General features: G+C 36.4%; 2 protein-coding genes across 2 annotated transcripts in view; one reads left to right on the top strand and one right to left on the bottom strand.

Annotated features, from left to right (window-relative positions):
* Positions 1-18,607, bottom strand: part of LOC123679632 (octopamine receptor Oamb) — a 132,647-nt gene that overhangs the window by 110,490 nt on the left and 3,550 nt on the right. The gene's annotated exons all lie outside the window — the stretch shown is intronic.
* LOC123679630 (cilia- and flagella-associated protein 206-like) overlaps positions 14,616-18,607 on the top strand; it is a 46,799-nt gene continuing 42,807 nt past the window's right edge. The window contains exon 1 of the mRNA XM_045617012.1: positions 14,616-14,759. The gene's annotated coding sequence lies outside the window, so the exon portion shown is untranslated. The remainder of the gene's footprint in view (positions 14,760-18,607) is intronic.

Below are 18,607 nucleotides of genomic sequence, written 5' to 3'. Positions count from 1 at the left end.
TTAAAACCGACTGAAACAATCACAGGCGATCATTATCGAACGCAATTAATACCTTTGAGTCGAGAATTGAACGACAAATGACCGCAATACAACGAGATACATGATGAAGTGATTTTATAGCATGATAATGTTCAACCCCATGTTGCCAAAGTGGTCAAGGCATACTTGGAAACGTTGAATTGGGAAGTCCTACCCCACCCGCCGTATTCTCCGAACGTTGCTTCCTCGGACTATCGTTTATTTAGAACAATGGCACACGGCCTGGCTGACCAGCACTTCTGGTGTTATGAAGAAGTAAAAATTGGATTGATTCGTGGGTCGCTTCAAAAGATGACCAGTTTTGTCAATGCGTGATTCGTACGCGAATCATCAATAGATAACCAGTTTTTCACAATAAAGCCTCGAATTTCGGAAAAAACGGCGGAAGCAAAGTTGTACGCCTATATATTTCCACAATATTCAAGGTTTTAGTCACTTAAATCATGCCCAAACATTCCTCTCATCCGAAAATGGATAAAAAAGGTTGAGCAGACCGGTTCAATTCTAGATGAATCAAATTCAAAAAGTCCAAAATCATTGAGAACGGATGTGAACGTGGAAAGGGGTAATGGGTCTGTTCGTGATGATCCCGACCGCACCATTTGGAAGCGCGTAAGTGCTTTTAATGTACATAGTTAATCGCTAAATTGCATGTTGCACAAAGATCCAACTCTTCATTCTTCTTAATTTGTTTGGTGCAAGAATTGAAACCCCAGGATGCTATTCAGATGTTTGAATTCGTAAATCAGGTAATTGAGCGCTTACAAACGTTTACCAAAATCTAGTTTTCGGATGAAGCTCATTTTTACCATCCAATGTGTCTTTGCCAGTAGTTCAATGATTCTTTTTAAGCAAAGCAATCTTCAGGAGAGGTGGCATTCATTGACCACCTCGCAGTCCTGATTTGACGCCTATAGTTTCATCGGTGGGATTTCCTTAAAGCTAAAGTTTACGTTAATAAACCATAAACCAACTTCCCTGGCCCAGGAAATACCAAAAAATTTCCATCGAGTATGAGTTATCACGGAGCATATTCAAACCGCCACGCCATCAGGAATTTCAATGTTAAATTTTCATGGATTTTGAGGGTAGATATTTGGATGACATTGTTTCATTTGTTCCCAAATAGTTGTATTTCGTAAGAAAAACACATTTTTCCGACAAACGGCTTATTTTTATTTCTTTTTTATATCTAAACTTTCTTTCTTCTGAGTCACCTTGTCGTGTCTTATGTATCAACCTCATTTATATGATTAGGCCAAGGACGTTCAGCCAATTGTCCAACTTCCTGAAGGGGATGCTTGAACTCATACTGGTCGTGCTCTTGAAGCTAGAATTGAGGACCACTCGAATAAGATGAGAAGGCAAATTACTCCACAGCAAAGCTGACGGAATTCAAGAAAGAATGCAGATCAGTCTCAGGAAATTCAATTCATTGTCTTAGTTGAATTAAATTTATGGGGTTATTTCTACAAACTTCAACAATTTGTGGAGTAAGAAGAACAAATTATTAATTTTAGAATCTCATGAATCATTCAGATGAAATAAATGAGAAAAAGTTAGTTGAATTTGAACCAGAAAAAGGCAATTACTTCACTGCATAACTCCTGTAATTAATGAGAGACTGCGAATCAAGTTCTACTGAAATCAAAGTGCGTTCTTGTTGATTTAGTTTTATGCCAATTAACAGGTTTTTCCAATGTGAGAGAGACGACAAGGGAAATGAACATGCATAGATTCCATAGTTCAAATTGGAATCCTTTCCAAGAATTTTATCAGGTGTACAACTTTGCTTCTGCCGTTTTGCAATAGATGACTGTAGAGGTAGCTTTAGTATTCGTAAACATAACGACATCGAAATATCAGCCGATTTGTGTCTGCATCATAAAGTTATTCTCGAATAAACATGTCAGCTTACGAGCCAAATTCTCGTCATTTGCGGGAGGTTTTAATTTTCTGCTTTAAAATTAAGAAATCTGCAGCTGAGGCTCATCGAATGCTCTAAAATAACTATGGTGAGGCCGCTTTTAGTGAAAGAACATGCCGAGATTGGTTTCAATGCTTCAAGAACAGTTATTTTGACGTCAAAGACCAGCATGGCGTTGGAAAAGAGAAGGTTTTCAAAGATGCAGAATTGGAGGCTGGAGGCTTTACTTGATCAAGACTTCTGTCAAACTCAACAAGAGTTAGCAGGATCATTGGAACTGACACAAAAAGCCATTTTAAAACGCCTGACAATAATGGGAATGATTCAGAAACAAGGAAATTGGGTGCCGTACGAGTTGAAGCCGAGAGATGTTGAACTGAACGACGTTTGTTTGCTTGTGAACAGCTGCTTGCAAGGCAAAGACGGAAGGGATTTCTGCATCGCGTTGTGACTGTAGTCGTAAAATGTGTTCATTACGATAATCCCAAGCGCAGAATATCATGGGGATATCCCAGCCATGCTGTCACGTCGAAGACCGAATCGAATATTCAGAGTTTCAAGGTCATGCTCAGTATTAGGTGGGACCAGCTCGGCGTAGTGTATTATGAGTTGTTGAAACAGATTGAAACAATCACAGGCGATTGTTATGGAATGCAAACAATGCGTTTGAGCCGAGCATTGAAAGTCAAACGGCCTCTATACAACGAGTGACAGGATGAAGTGGACTATCACTTGCATCGATCAATAGCACAAGCCCTAGCTGACCAGCACTTCCGGTTTCATGAAGAAGTGTAAAATTGGATCGATTCGTAGATCGCTTCAAAAGATGACCAGTTTTTCCAACGCGGGATTCCTACGCTGCCCGAAAGATGGGAGAAAATAGTGGCCAGCGATGGACAATCCTTTAAATCATAAATATATAACCAGTTCTTCACAATGAAGGCTTGAATTTCGGAAAAAAACGGCGGAAGCAAAGTTGTACGCCTATGCATTTAGTCAGTTATCAGCAAAGCAACAGGTAGGTCGGTATTGGCTTCTCGAATATTAGCCTTGAGTGTTTCTACCTTAGAATATAGATAGAAGGAACGGAAAGTATACATTTGTGCTCGATCCCTAATACAAGAGAGAGTTGGAAGTCTAGTGTCACCAATCACAATCGAGCTAGCCGATTGTGTGTGCGAGCCATAGGCGTGGAGAATCCTGATTTGATTGTTGAATGCTTTATCAGGAATCCTTTTTTCATAACTTCACAATAGCTAAATCATCGAACTGAGAAAAACTTTGACCCTTTTGAAACACGAAAGAATTTTTATGAATAAATCACATCGTAAACTATTTTTGAGCATGAATTGATAATTTCGAAATTAATCAAATTATGTTACGCTACTGCTATAGTGTCCAGTCAGACAAGAAGTGACTAATATTGGCATTAAAACAAATGCGTCAGTTACAAGGCGATTTCCGTTCCTCTCATTTATGTTCTAAGGTTTTTAGGGTTGACAAAATTTCATTTCAAAACATTTCTTCCATTCTATCCCAGAAAAAATCGCAATCGGTTTTGTCCGAATCCTTATAAGCCCATCTGCTAGCCCAACTCAAGCTCCAACTTCTACTAGAAAATGATTCTAGTAGAAAATTACCACTGCAAATTCTACAGGGAGGAGAAAGAATCTCCAGATCATCTGATGACAGAATGCCTCGCTATCGCTAGCCAACGCAAAAAATGTTTTGGACAAGAGACTTGAAGAAGTGAGGAAGTAACCTCCTCAAAGCCATCCCAGATACTGGAGTTCATTAGGAATCTGGAAGGCGAGCTGTAGACAAGAAATGGCAAGAATTGATCTGATGAGATCACAACAGACCATAAGGTCTCGGTGCAATAAACCCTCCTTGAATCTACAATCCATACCATTTTCTTTGGTCCCGTTCATTGTTATCATTAGGAATCTTTTTGTCGACCATTCAATGTTACCTTTCAATGAGTCATTATAATATTGATCCCAATTTATTAATCCATCATGTAACAATTAATTTTGATGTTAAAATACCTTGTTCATTGCAAAGTTTACAATCGTTATTCAAGTACCAGCAATACAAATACATCATCCATTCAAAATTTTACGAGTCGCCAATCATTTTATGACTCAATCTCAGCCATCTAGATTGGAGAACATTCCTGAGGTGAATCGTAATAAAGAATTTATAATGATTTCTATTCGACACATACATTCAAAATTTATTCTTACGACTGCTGTAATACGAATTCATTGAAACCGCGAAAGAGGGAAATTATTGTTTATTTAAAGAGAATCCAATTTGTGTAGAGAGGTAAATTCGATCGGTCTTTATATTTCCCACTGCAAACGGTCAAAGTTTGTAGGAATGTTTGAACTTTATGGTATCGATTTTATATTATTAACTACTATTTAGCGTTGCTCGAACTTGGGGAGTAAGTTATGATGCTATGATTCACTGGTAAATCACGAAATTAAACATGCCTTTGGGGAAGGCACGATCTCCAAGTTACAATTCTAACCGAATTATATTTCTAGATGAACTTGGCGATATTGATGGTTGAGGTCAAAGTTTAGTTAGAACGCTGAAAACTTTGAATTTCTTTCTACGTCTTTCTCCTTCTCCTTATTCTAAGTTTTTTTTTATATATCTCTAACGAGTTAAATAAAAAATGAGAAGATTCATATCATGACGAGATCAATATGAAATTTATGCTTATCATCTCAGACCATTCATAGGACAAAATTGGAAAATAACACGCACATTGATGAAATAATTGAGGAAACTCTTGAAAGAAACGGCTTCTTCAAAGAATGGTGGATAGCTATTTGGTAGTTGATCATGATTTAAACAAGTTTTATACATTTTATATTTTCACTAACAATAAAATAGGATATTAACAATATGAGGATTGCATTGTGTAGCCGCGTAGTTTCGGACTTATTTCAAATCCATCGTCAGACACTGAAGGTTCTACAAGGTTCATTCATCTATTCAATGTGCTACAAAGGTGGAGAGTCGCTTTTTTTTGACAAAATTCGTTGGTTGTTCCTTATATAGGGTGGTTTTTTCAAGGTATATAACTTTAAGTTGGCATTACTGTTCAAGATGGCGACCGATTTAACAGCTGTCAAGTGATTCATTCTCAGTTTGGTTTGGCATTTCATCATGAATGGACTCACGCGTGAACAACTCTTGCAAATAGTGCAATTTTATTTCGAAATTAATGGTTCTGTGCGGAATACGTATCGCGCACTACGTCCATTTTATTTTGTTTAGCCATGAAGCGCACTTCTGGTTAGATGGCTACGTCAACAAACAAAACTGCCGCATTTGGAGTGAAGCTAATCCTCAAGTGTATGTCGAAACACCGTTACATCCAAAAAAAATGACTATTTGATGCGCTTTATGGGCTGATGGAATCATTGGTCCGTACTTCTTCAAAAACGATGATGGCCCCAACGTTACAGTCTATGGTGATCGGTATAGAGCCATGATTACTAACTTTTTCATTCCTGAATTGAACAACCATGATGTCCAGGAGCTGTGGTTCCAACAAGACGGCGCAACATGTCACACAGCTCGGGCCACAATCGATTTATTGGAAGACACGTTTGGTGAACGCCTAATTTCACGTTTTGGACCTGTGAATTGGCCTCCAGGATATCTTGTGATTTAACACCGCTAGACTACTTTCTGTGGGGCTATGTAGAGTCATTGGTCCATGCGGATAAGCCACAAACCCTTGACCATTTGGAAGACAACATTCGCCGTGTTATTGCCGAAATACGGCCATAAATGTTGGAAAAAGTCATCGAAAATTGGACGTCCAGATTGGACTACATCCGAGCCAGCCGTGGCGGTCATATGCCAGAAATCATATTTGAAATGTAATGCCACAAGATTATCTTGCGGATAAATAAAATTCATGTCAATCGAATAATCCATCGTTGTTTTATTGCAATTTAAAGTTCTATAGCTCTAAAAAAAACACCCTTCAGAAAGTATAAAGATTGTTTGAATCTTTCGAAAAAACGTGATAAATCCAAAAATAACTAATCAACCAGGAACTATTAGCCTTCAAAATTTACAATTCCATCTCATATACTCGTAGTGCTCAAATTCCGTGTTGAATATTGAAATTCGATTAGAAAACGATTCACTTTGTTTAGAAATAAAGTAACAACGAGTTCGAGGGATCACGGGTTTATATTTCCCTCAATGAGAATGTAATCTGGTCATTACATTCTTGACACGCAACCGGTAACAATAACAGCTATTTTCCATAGAATTCTGGTTCTGGGCAAATCTACACGCATTTGTCGGTACTTTTACGTTCGATCTATGATTATATACGTCTAGCCAATTTTATAATCATAGTTATATGCAAGAGTATGAAGAATTGCATCGAGAAAAGATTCATTACCCGGTAATTCTACCTTATACGTTCTTATAATAAACGTTTAGAATCAAGATTGAAAAAAATTTAAATTAGATTATAGGAATAATCATCGTATCTAGATAGCGATTGTATCTGAATACAATGTTTCATTTCGAATAGCCTGCTATCTCTGAGCCGTCTTTTTTTGACATTTGACAAGTAAAAACTACGCCATTGCTAAAAATGAAACGATACAAGGCTCCAACAACGAATTCACTACAAAAATGGTGAACATTTTTCAGTCATACTTCGCGAAACTAAACCAATTTGGGTAGTAATGAAGCACCTTCTCAGTCGATAATAGTGAATCTGGTGGCGAATTTTGAGCTGACGATTTAGTAATGAGAAGAATCGAAACCGTGTACGCCACTCATGAACAAATGAAAATATTCATTCTGTAGCCCGTAGTGTTGACAAAAACCCAGGTTTAGGTACTTTCTCCTAGGACAGTTTCCGTCAACCGCTGCGTTCCGACGACTTCACTTAACCAATCGCAATTCTAGCAATTACGTAGCTCCGCCCAGCTACGCGATTGCAAGAATTGCGATTGGATAGATGAAGTCGTCAAAACGCGGCTGTCGACAGAAACTGTCCGAGGAAAACGTACCTTTTGTCGATTCATCGTCGATCTTGGGAATCAGGCATTCAGCAAACGACATTCCACCGTATTCTGCATAATTACTGATTATTATCAGGTTTTAAGGCTTTTAAATTTCAGTTAACACAAGAAGTCAAGCTAGTCGATCACCAGAAACATCGTATCTTCGCTGATTGTCTCATTGAAATGCATCTAAATGACCCTGATTCTCTGTGAAAAATCATCATCAGTAATGGGGCCTATTTTCAGCTCGGAGGCTACGTTAATGAGCATTTAGGGCTCAGAAAATCCAAGAATGATTGTGGAAGCCTCTGCATCCTCGAAGTGTCACTGTTTGGTGTCGTGTTTGGGCTAATGTTGTGATTGGATCTTACTTATTCGAAAATAAGGCTGGTGTAACTGTTACAGTGAGTTTCAAAGTTTTAATGAGTCTACTTGGTGAAGGATATTCAATATGAATATCGCAAAATTGACAACTTTGTGTCTATTCCTTCATAAAATTGTTTCCTCTGTGAATCCTTACTAGAGAAACAGTTACGTTTAGTTGGTTTAAAGTTCCTCAATTGCAATTTTTGTGAAGTAGATATACAAGTGGTCACTTGGTAAGCTCAGTAATTTTGTTGAACTAAAGGGTATTTTTTTAGATCAATAGAACTTTAAATTGCAATAAAACAACGATGGATTATTCGATTGACATGAATTTTATTTATCCGCAAGATAATCTTGTGGCATTACATTTTGAATATGATTTCGGGCATATGACCGCCACGGCTGGCTCGGATGTAGCCCAATCTGGACGTCCAATTTTCGATTACTTTTTCCAACATTCGTGGCAGTACATCGGCAATAACACGGCGAATGTTGTCTTCCAAATGGTCAAGGGTTTGTGGCTTATCCGCATAGACCAATGACTATACATAGCCCCACAGAAAGTAGTCTAGCTGTGTTAAATCAAAAGATCTAACGTGTCTTTCAATAAATCGATTGTGGCACGAGCTGTGTGACATGTTGCGCCGTCTTGTTGGAACCACAGCTCCTAGACATCATGGTTGTTCAATTCAGAAATGAAAAAGTTAGTAATCATGGCTCTATACCGATCACCATTGACTGTAATGTTCTGGCCATCATCGTTTTTGAAGAAGTACGGACCGATGATTCCACCAGCCCATAAAGCGCACCAAACAGTCAGTTTTTCTGGATGTAACGGTGTTTCGACATACACTTGAGGATTGGCTTCACTCCAAATGCGGCAGTTTTGTTTGTTGACGTAGCCATTCAACCAGAAGTGCCCTTCATCGATAAACAAAATAAAATGGACGTAGTGCGCGATACGTATTCCGCACAGAACCATTATTTTCGAAATAAAATTGCACTATTTTCAAGCGTTGTTCAGTCGTGAGTCTATTCATGATGAATTGCCAAACCGAACTGAGAATAAATCACTTGACAGCTGTTAAATCGGTCTCCATCTTAAACAGTAATGCCAACTTAAAGTTATATACCTCGAAAAAAAACACCCGTTATAAGGAGCACTGATGAGGAAAAATTGTATTAGTTAAGAAAAAAATTCCGTACGTCTGTCTTTATATCAATTTAGTTATTCAATTTGTTAATCGTTTACTATTCCCAAGACGAAAATAAACCAAATATATAATAAAGACATATTATTGTCAAGGAATAGACAGAAAGTTGTCAATTTTTTTATATGTATGTTACAGTGAGCTTTCGAACTATGATTAATTATTTTTTTATGGCCGGAATTGAAAGAGATTGATGTGAACAACGTTAATTTCCATCAAGATGGTCTACATACCACACAAGCAAAGAAACAAGCAAGAATTTGCCTTGTTCTTGCATGGGTAAAAATATTTCTTGAAGAAAGTTGTTATAAGATCAAAAACAACCGGGTTTTGCTGACTTTCAAGGAGCGTACAACCAGAAATTTTGTATCATTCAAAATAGGATATATTCTTATGTATTACTGGAAAATCACATACAACTAAGGAATTATTTGACGGAGTAATTGAGGAGGAAGAACCTCAAATATGTTTTGGCAAGAAACAACTGGCAAAATTCCACGGTTCAGAGAGTTGTTGGGTAGTTGAAAAATTGCAGTTGCTATTTCGATCGGGTGGTCTAATTTTGCCGTCATTTTATCAATTAAGTATGACTTCTCCTTCATTATATAGGGTGGTGCATACGAAAGTGTCCACCTGGAATGATTCCAAAAGAAGCAGTATTTCCGGAAATCCCAGTGCCAAGCCAATTCTTATTCTGAATCAAGTTCACAAGTCTCTCTATTCTGAACTTACAAAATAGGTAAATTCATGTGTTGTATTGGTGTTAATATTCGAAACTAGTTCGTAGTTACCTCAGAGTAATAAACTTAGATAGAGGGTCATTTTCAGTTAGCAAATTTTGTCCCCAACATGAAAACTATTAAATTTGACATGAAGCGGGCTGAAATGAAAACATATCAGTGATAAGATATTTCACTCAATTCGCGAGTTTCTCCACAAAGAACGCACTTCATATGTCCCATAGTGAAATAAAGTTTCAAATCAACTCAAAATTAATCGAAATAATTACCTAAATATATCAAAAATTCAGAAAATAAACTTCAAGCGCGTCAAACGATTTGAAACAACCAATGACACTAGGAGAGGAAAAGTTGCCAAACCTTGGATTTCAGCAGATAGATACAGAAAATGATAAATATTCTGCTTATTTTAACTTCGACAATTGGGAAAAATATTGATTGAAATATTCAAATTTGTATATTTAATTGCGAATCACTCAAATAAATATATTTCATTCAATATAATATACATTCATAACGATTTAGTAAAATAGCGGATTTGAAAATGTATCACGATCCAACAACCCGAGCAACAACCTAATATAACCATGTTGGGAACATGTAAAAATTGCTTATACTTCCTCTATCTATGTTTATTACTCTATTGTAGTTACTAATTATTTGTGGAAAAATTCAGCGAAGAGATGTCCCAATTTTCAATATTATAGGTAATTATTAAGTTTTTTTTCAACTCTTAATAACTTTTTTGATCAACCTAATGGACGATATCCTTAGGATTGATTTAGAAGAGTATCAAAACAAAGGATCAAAATGTTTGTATTTCTGGAAGGATGAACAATATCGAATCAACAATTCTTAATCCTATCTAATTGGCATTTGTTTCCATGAATTAATTCTCGGAACAGAAAAAATCTAAAATATTTATGGAAGAAATTGGAATATCTTTCGAATAATGTGCTACTTGACCTCCTTTGGAATTTAAGATTCTTAAGAGGATCTGTAGAAAGACTCAGAGTTTATTATTAACGTCTCTTCACTGACAGAATGGAGATAAAACAAGAAGCGTATAAGTAAATATATTCTAGTTACGATCTAGAACGTGTCGCTTTAAATAATTATATTCCAGAAGTTTTATTGTTGGAAATAATGAGACAAACTTCACATATATTCCAGAGGGTATCATTGTTCTTACCCTTTCATTCCAGAAAGTTTGATTCAGTACCCCCTTATGCTTCTATATGCACGTTTCTTCTCGATGCTATATTATTTTATAACTTCTTTAATTACAAATGAAATGCTTTCATTTTTATATTAGAAGAAAACGGGTATATTTCAAGGGAAATCGATGGATGTTTATTTCATTTTGAAGAGAAAGTTATGCCATTATTGATCTGAAGAACCATACCAACAATGAATGAGAAATAAGAAAAAGGTCACCTAGAAGGAGCATAACGTTTTTTTCTCACGTGACTATTTCAGGTTGTTCACTGATACTGCAGACCGCGTTAAGAAACTTCATTTCAAAAAATTGAATATGAGCGTTGTGCACACTTGATCCAATTGGAAACTGTATGGACCCATTTACTACCTTTTCATGGTTATAATGAAAATACGAGGAATTCTTGTTGTTTTTTCCACTGATAATTCTCAATGTTATTGTATTGGATAACTGCTAAAGCCCTCGTTAAACATTAAAATTGTCGTTTTCGAGGATAAAGTTTTATATGAATTTTATATGAGGCCAGAGTGAAATATCCTTTAAAAACTTGCCGAAAAGATACAGTAATGTTCACCAATAAAAGCATTCATCCAAATACCACGTCATATAATACGACAATATCAAAATTAATGAGTTAGGATAAGTATCCATCACATTTTACACAGCCAAATTTAAACCATCATTTTATGCTCAAATGAAGCCATTATTTCGTTCAAACTGTGACTCAGTTATAGAAAGAGAATTGTGTCATTTTTTAAAACATCTCAGCTTTTCCATATTCATATCCAATAAATATGTTAATGAGTTCCAATCAAGTGAGTATTAACAGAATTAATTTCGAAGTTAACCAATTGGGAATTATATTTTCATACTTGGGTAATGCATTTAGAATTGTTAAAAGAGTACAAATACAAATTGAATCATATAAATTTGTTCGATTGTTCCATGAAGAATTTTTTATTTCACGGAAGAAAAACGATGAACACAATCGGTGAAAGTTCTTATAAACAATTATTGTTCACGATATTAATTAATGAGGAATAATTATCCATTCGATGCAGATACTCTTTTCAGTGCAGTTAGTTGCTGTTGGCAATAAAGTATGATTTTTCAAGCAAATTTTCATTAGAATCCTGTTATTTCCATAATAAGTACCGAATCATTATAACTGACATGAGATGATGAGTAATTTATGTAAAATATTTTGGAGGTTTGTTCCAATGGAGCATTGGGAAATCATTTTGCCTGAATGTCTGTAATTTTCAAATTTTGAAACTGAAATGTAGCAAATGACATCATCAGCAAGACGAATACAATATTCGACTTGCTGATGAAGATAAATCAAACTGTTCGTCATAATAACCATGAAATTTTTTCCCAATAGTTACCATGAAAAATATTGAATATGCACCTCAATTATCATCAAATATCGAAAAATCACGAGGCATCCACTACCAGTAAGCCAAAAAACTTACAAAAACTGCCAATAATGCAAGATTTTCCTATCCCGCCAAAAATTGAACGAAACTCAGTCCGCAACTGTTTTTATCGTTGTGTCACACAATAGTAATTTAAGTAACAAGTCCGGAAAATAGGGTTTTTTTGGACGAATAGACAAAATTCCAGGACGAGCGTAAGCGAGTCCTGGAAGTCTGTGAGTCCAAAAAACCATTTTCGGGCGTGTTGCGTACAATATTTTTTCGGCAACCATGTAAAATAACACTATCGCTGCTGCTTTCCATATTTTATTGCGATTGCGATAAAAAAACATGCAAATTTTTGACAACTAATTTCATATGAACTGTCAGCCGTTATCTCGGTTGCTATGGATTCTATGATTCTTTTCCGGCCTAGTCCGGGAAGTACGTACTTTCCGGACTAGGCCGGGAAATGCTACTTTCTCAGAGAAAAAGCGTCCGGAAAGTGAGCACTTCCCGGACGGTTGCCGAAAAAATCTATTTCCATAAATCACAAATGCGGAATTTTGAATTACAAATAGATTTTAGACGGAAAAACTGTATGACAGCAGTTTTTTCGAGCTTACCCGCGGCAGAAATTGAGAGCTGTTGTCAACAAGAATATAATATATTTGTTCAAAACCTACATATCTATTAGGTTTGCATTTATAATACATAGGTGGTATGTTTTGTGAGCTATGTATATTCAAAATGATCTGTTACTCATGAAATAGTCTTGTCAAATACTTTTCAGACATGTAATATTTCCATTAAAAAAAAATCGAAAAAACAGAAGGCAAAGTAATGTCGTTCCAACAAAATTCATGAGTGCTGGAGGCAACAAAACTACGAGTCGAAGATGAGGATTTTTGCACATGCACGAATGCTTAACATTATTTAGCAAAGTGCTTTTTTCGATTTTTTAAAAATTATATGCCCTCATGATAATAACTCAAAAGAAAACACGTATTTATGAATGAGAATTCAACAAAAACTTAGTATGGAACTAGTTTCTCGATTCGTCTCACAAAATCAACAGAGACTCCCTGTAGTCAACTAAGTTTCAAACGAGAGATGATCAAAGAAGAGAATAAATAAATAAAACACTGTAATACTCGCATTTGGTTTTTCAGTCTGAGTCAATTCAAGTCTCACATATCTCCAGATGATTTCTATAGTTGCCATAAAAATGATTCAATAAACACCTCAATTCGAATGTGACTTAATTGAAAAAAAATTATTGAAAATTCATCCAAATCAAGCTGAACATCAGTTCAAGTAAGCCAAGAAACTTACAAAAAACAGCCAATAACGGAAGATTTTCCTATCCCGCCAAAAATCGAACGAAACTCCAGTCCGAATGTGTTTTAGCTCGGTGCGTCTCACAAAATCAATTCCCACCAATCACAAAACGCAAATTTTGAATTATAAATGGTTTTTAAATGGTGAAACTGTATGACAGCACCTGTCAGCGGATTTTTTGAGTTTACCCGCGGCAAAAATTGGGAAGTGTTGTCATCCAAAAATTACAATTTCTGCACTTGCACGAAAGCTTTTAGTTGAAAAAATATTCCTTTCCTTTTTTTTATCGATTATTTTCACAAGAAAAATTAATTCCTCAAATGGTATTCGACGACAAGACTATTTCATGAGTAGGTAACAGATTTAACATAAATTTCTGTAATACTCGCATTTTTTTTCTCAGTCTGAGTCAATTCAAATCTTATATCTTTCCAGATGAATCAGTCCTTGCAACAGTGGCTTGAATTGAATTCTATATCCTTTTCAATAGTTATCATAAAAAATATTCAATAAGCCCCTCAATTATCATCAAATATCGAAAAAACACGAAGCATCCACTACAAGTAAGCCAAGAAACTTACAAAAACGGCCAATAATGGAAGTTTTTCCTATCCCGCCAAAAATCTAACTAAACTCCAGTCTGGAACTGTTTTAGCTCGGTGCGTCTCACCAAATATGAACTGATTAAAACCTACAATTTAGGTATTCATTTAGAATACATAGTATGGTATGGTATGTTTTGTAGACTATTTATATATCCCTACTTAAATGATATCACTTATGACAATTGACAATACACATATTTATCAATGAGAATTGAACAAAACATAGAATGGAAATAATTTCTCGATTCGTCTCACAAAATCAACAGAGATTCACTGTAATCAATTAAGTTTCAAATGAGAGATGATCATAGAACAAAATAGATAAATCAAACATAAATTTCTGTAATACTCGCATTTGGTTTCCCAGAATTCAAGTCTCATGTATCTCCAGATGAAGCAATCATGGTTATATCATTTTCTAAAGTTACCATGAAAAGCACCTCAAACCGGATGTGGTTTAATTGAAAAAAAATATTAGAAATTCTTCCAAATCAACTAAGCCGATGATCACTCCAAGTAAGCCAAGAAACTTACAAAAAAAACAGCCAACTACGTTAGATCCTCCTATCCCGCCAAAAATCGAACTCGACTCCAGTCCGGAACTGTTTCAGCTCGGTGCGTCTCACAAAATATAAAACGGAGAGAGTCAGAGAGACCGCGTCGTCGTCCGCTCGGCACCTGGATCGCGAGTGGGCGCTAAGCCGCCCGACCACGTGAAAGTTCGTCGGCACACTGACAGACTGACTGGGTCTGGGGCGGCCAGTCGAACGACGACGCCTGTGGAGGCCCGTGGCGGCAGCGCCGCTACGGCCCACCGACGCAGGGGCTAAACCCGGGTGAGTATTGGAAATCTTACCACTATTGGACCCCTGCTCTTCCCTAATATCTTGTCCGGGACCGGGAGTCGCGAGAGGAGAGAGAGGCTTCCATTTATTTTTGCCGAGATTCGAGCTCGAGGAATCTCACGTGTTGGCGCGTTTCGATCGGGGTTGAGTTGAGGAAGGACCGGACAAGGTTGAGGTTGGCTGATATGCCGATATTAGACGCGGGGATTGAGGGTGTACGTTACCTTTCTTACTAAGTTCTTTAGTGCTGATTCGGTTTGATTTCGTATGGAAATTGCTTGATTGATGCTTTCGATTTTCGGAAAAAAATATTCATGTGGCAGTTGATTTTTTTTCGCAGAGAAATTTATAATTTTTGGATTGAAAAATCTTGTTCCAAGTTATAATTAAAGTTGAGAGATATCATTCTCATGAACAAAACAAATTAATAAGTCTTACTCCATTCTTTCACGTTTCGGTCTGTATTAGGCCTTCTTCAGGCAAAAAGCAATAAGTGACACATGAACATGCAGAAACAGGATTTTATGTGTCTTAAAATGATTTCATAAATTATTAAAAAAACATCAAACTTATAGGTAAATGACAACACATGAATTCAATACTCATAAAGTGAAAATGTGAAACAAAAAATGGAAAGAACTAAATTATCTAACATCAAAGCGGATCAAGCAAGACATCGGTATGGAAAAATAGAACAGTCAAAACGAAAACACGAAATATAAGAGAAATACTCACTGTCAGAATAATAAATATTTTCATCTACAGAAAATAGTCATTCAAAAATCAAAGAAGAAAACGAGTTCCACTGAACCTAAGCATTGATGTTTGTTGGTTTTTCCTGGGTCATGACATGTGTGTGATGTATGTATGTGCGATGTGTCATGACCCCGGAAAAACCAACAAACCGACATTAGTTTCCGTCTATATAATATAAAAATAGAACTTTCCATTCAAAAGTATCCAATTTGACCCAAACTGTATGTAAAAGGTGATTTTTTAGAGCTATAGAATTTTAAATTGCAATGAAATAACGACGGATTATTCGATTGACATGAATTTTATTTATCCGCAAGATAATCTTGTAGCATTACATTTTAAATATGATTTCTGGCATATGACCGCCACGGCTGGCTCGGATGTAGTCCAATCTGGACGTCCAATTCTCGATGACTTTTTCCAACCTTTGTGGCCGTATATCGGCGATAAGACGGCGAATGTTGTCTTCCAAATGGTCTAGGGTTTGTGGCTTATCCGCATAGACCAATGACTTTACATAGCCCTATAGAAAGTAGTCTAGCGGTGTTAAATCACAAGATCTTGGAGGCCAATTCACAGGTCCAAAACGTGGAATTAGGCGGTCACCAAACGTGTCTTTCAATAAATCGATTGTGGCACGAGCTGTGTGACATGTTGCGCCGTCTTGTTGGACATCTCCTGGACATCATGGTTGTTCAATTCAGGAATGAAAAAGTTAGCAATCATGGCTCTATACCGATCACCATTGACTGTAACGTTCTGGCCATGATCGTTTTTGAAGAAGTACGAACCAATGATTCCACCAGCCCATAAAGCGCACCAAACAGTCAGTTTTTCTGGATGTAACGGTGTTTCGACATACACTTGGGGATTAGCTTCACTCCAAATGCGGCAGTTTTGTTTGTTGACGTAGCCATTCAACCAGAAGTGCGCTTCATCGCTGAACAAAATGAAATGGACGTAGTGCGCAATAAGAAATTTGGTTCTAATGAAGGCAAAGACGAATTTTTCCATAGGAAAAGTTGACTAAGTCACGAATTTCTGAGAAAAAGTTCGTTTTTACTGGTTGGACAATTGTCTTATTGAGTGAAGTGTTAATATCTATACATACAGAGAAAGTTTTGAGTAAAGAACACCTTGATTATCTCCAAAACGGATCGCACGATTTTTACAGATTTTGGTGTCTGAAAGCTTGCAACATTTCCGATATTATGGTAGTATATATTCACATTAATGTCAGATCTTATGATGCTTTTGCGGAATGATAATGAACTGTGTTTTAACGAATGGGCGTTCCATACGTAAACCTCAATCTGTATAAAATTTGAATTATTTAATTTTCCTCATTGAAACTAGACTAACTGCTGGAAAAGCGTGGGAGGGTTAATATATGAAATTCAACATTGGGATTTTGAACCTTGAACGATACCAGCAACGTAAACTATGTTGATTTTGAAAGGAGAGGGTTCATTTTTGTCTGTATTCTATCCCAATTTATACATCCAATTGAATCTACATGTGTATGCAGTTCAGTTCTACCATGTTCAATGTAGTTCAGTAATGTCCGTTCAGGCTGAAATCTGAATAAACGATTTCTCATTTTGAATAGATAGTGGTCGCTTTACCGCTCAGTGTGAAATTTTAGTTGTATATCAACAACGAATATCTTAATCTTTTTTCGTATTCTGAATGTGGACTAATTTTATCGATAGCATCATTTTTCTCCAATTGCCACTTGGAGATCTCTAATTTGATTATAAATATACAGGTGTTTTCAATTTTGAGATACAAACCCAAATCACAAATTCCTGGAATCATTTAAAGAAAAATATGTCCTATCAACAATCGGTTTGTTTTAGAGTGTTTTAAAGTTTAATTTTTCTCAAGTTTTTTCATAGCACTCTCCCTTCAAAAGATATTCAATTTAAATTTGGCATAGAGTTTTTTTTTGTTGAATAACTGGTGGTTTAAAAAAATTTAGAAGAAAACTCCGATCCACTACTACACTTTTTGGCTTAGGCCAATTGAAAAGTCTCCGGTCCGATGCACAGATGGCGGTGCTAGCATTAAATCCATATGATTTTTAGTTAGTACCAACCTTCAAATGGAACGTGTCAAAATTTGACAGCAGTCCAACCATTAGTTTGTGAGATATTGCGTTGTGAGTGTAGCTACTTTTGTTATTTGAAAAAATATGAAAAAAAAAGAATTCCGTGTGCTATTAAATGTTGCTTTTCGAAAGGAAAAAAACAGTTGAAGCAAATTATTGGCTTGATGAAGAGTTTCCAGGGTCTGCACCAGGAAAATCAACCATCATTGACTGGTATGCTTAGTTTAAACGTGGTGAAATAAGCACCGAAAACGGCGAACGCAGTGGACGCTCAAAAGAGGTGTCATCGACAAAAAATTTAAAAAAGTTCACAAAATAATTTTGAATGACCGTAAAGTGAAGTTGATCGAGATAGCAGACATTGTGAAAATATCATCAGAACGGGTACTTCATATCATTCACGAATATTTGTACATGAGAAGGCTGTGTGCAAAATGGGTGTCGCGCGAGCTCACAATCGATCAAAAGCAACAGCGTCTTAATGATTCTGAGCAGTGTTTGAAGCTGTGTCAGTGCAATAAACCTGAATTTTTGCGTCGATATGTGACAATGGATGAAACATGGCTCCATCATTTCACTCCGGAGTTCAATCGACAGTTAGTTGAGTTGACTGCACACGATGAACCGAATCCAAAGCAAGGAAAAACACAACAGTCAGCTGGCAAGGTTATGGCATCAGTATTCTGAGATGCGCAAGGTATAATATTCATTGATTACCTCCAAAAGGGCCAGACCATCAACAGCGATTATTATACAGCGTTATTGGATCGTTTAAAGGATTAAATCGTTAAAAAACGACCCAATTCGAAGAAAAAAAAGGCCTGTTTCATCAACGCAATGCGCCGTGTCACAAATCAATGAAAACAATTTCAAAATTGCATGAATTGGGCTTCGAATTGCTTCTGCATCCACCGTATTCGCCAGATCTGGCCCTCAGCGACTTTTTCCTGTTCTCAGACCTCAAAAGAATGCT

Source organism: Harmonia axyridis, chromosome 5 (assembly GCF_914767665.1).
Source record: "Harmonia axyridis chromosome 5, icHarAxyr1.1, whole genome shotgun sequence".
NCBI lineage: Eukaryota > Metazoa > Arthropoda > Insecta > Coleoptera > Coccinellidae > Harmonia > Harmonia axyridis.
The sequence above is the reverse complement of the archived record's forward strand: the minus strand, read 5'-3'. Positions and strand labels throughout refer to the sequence as shown.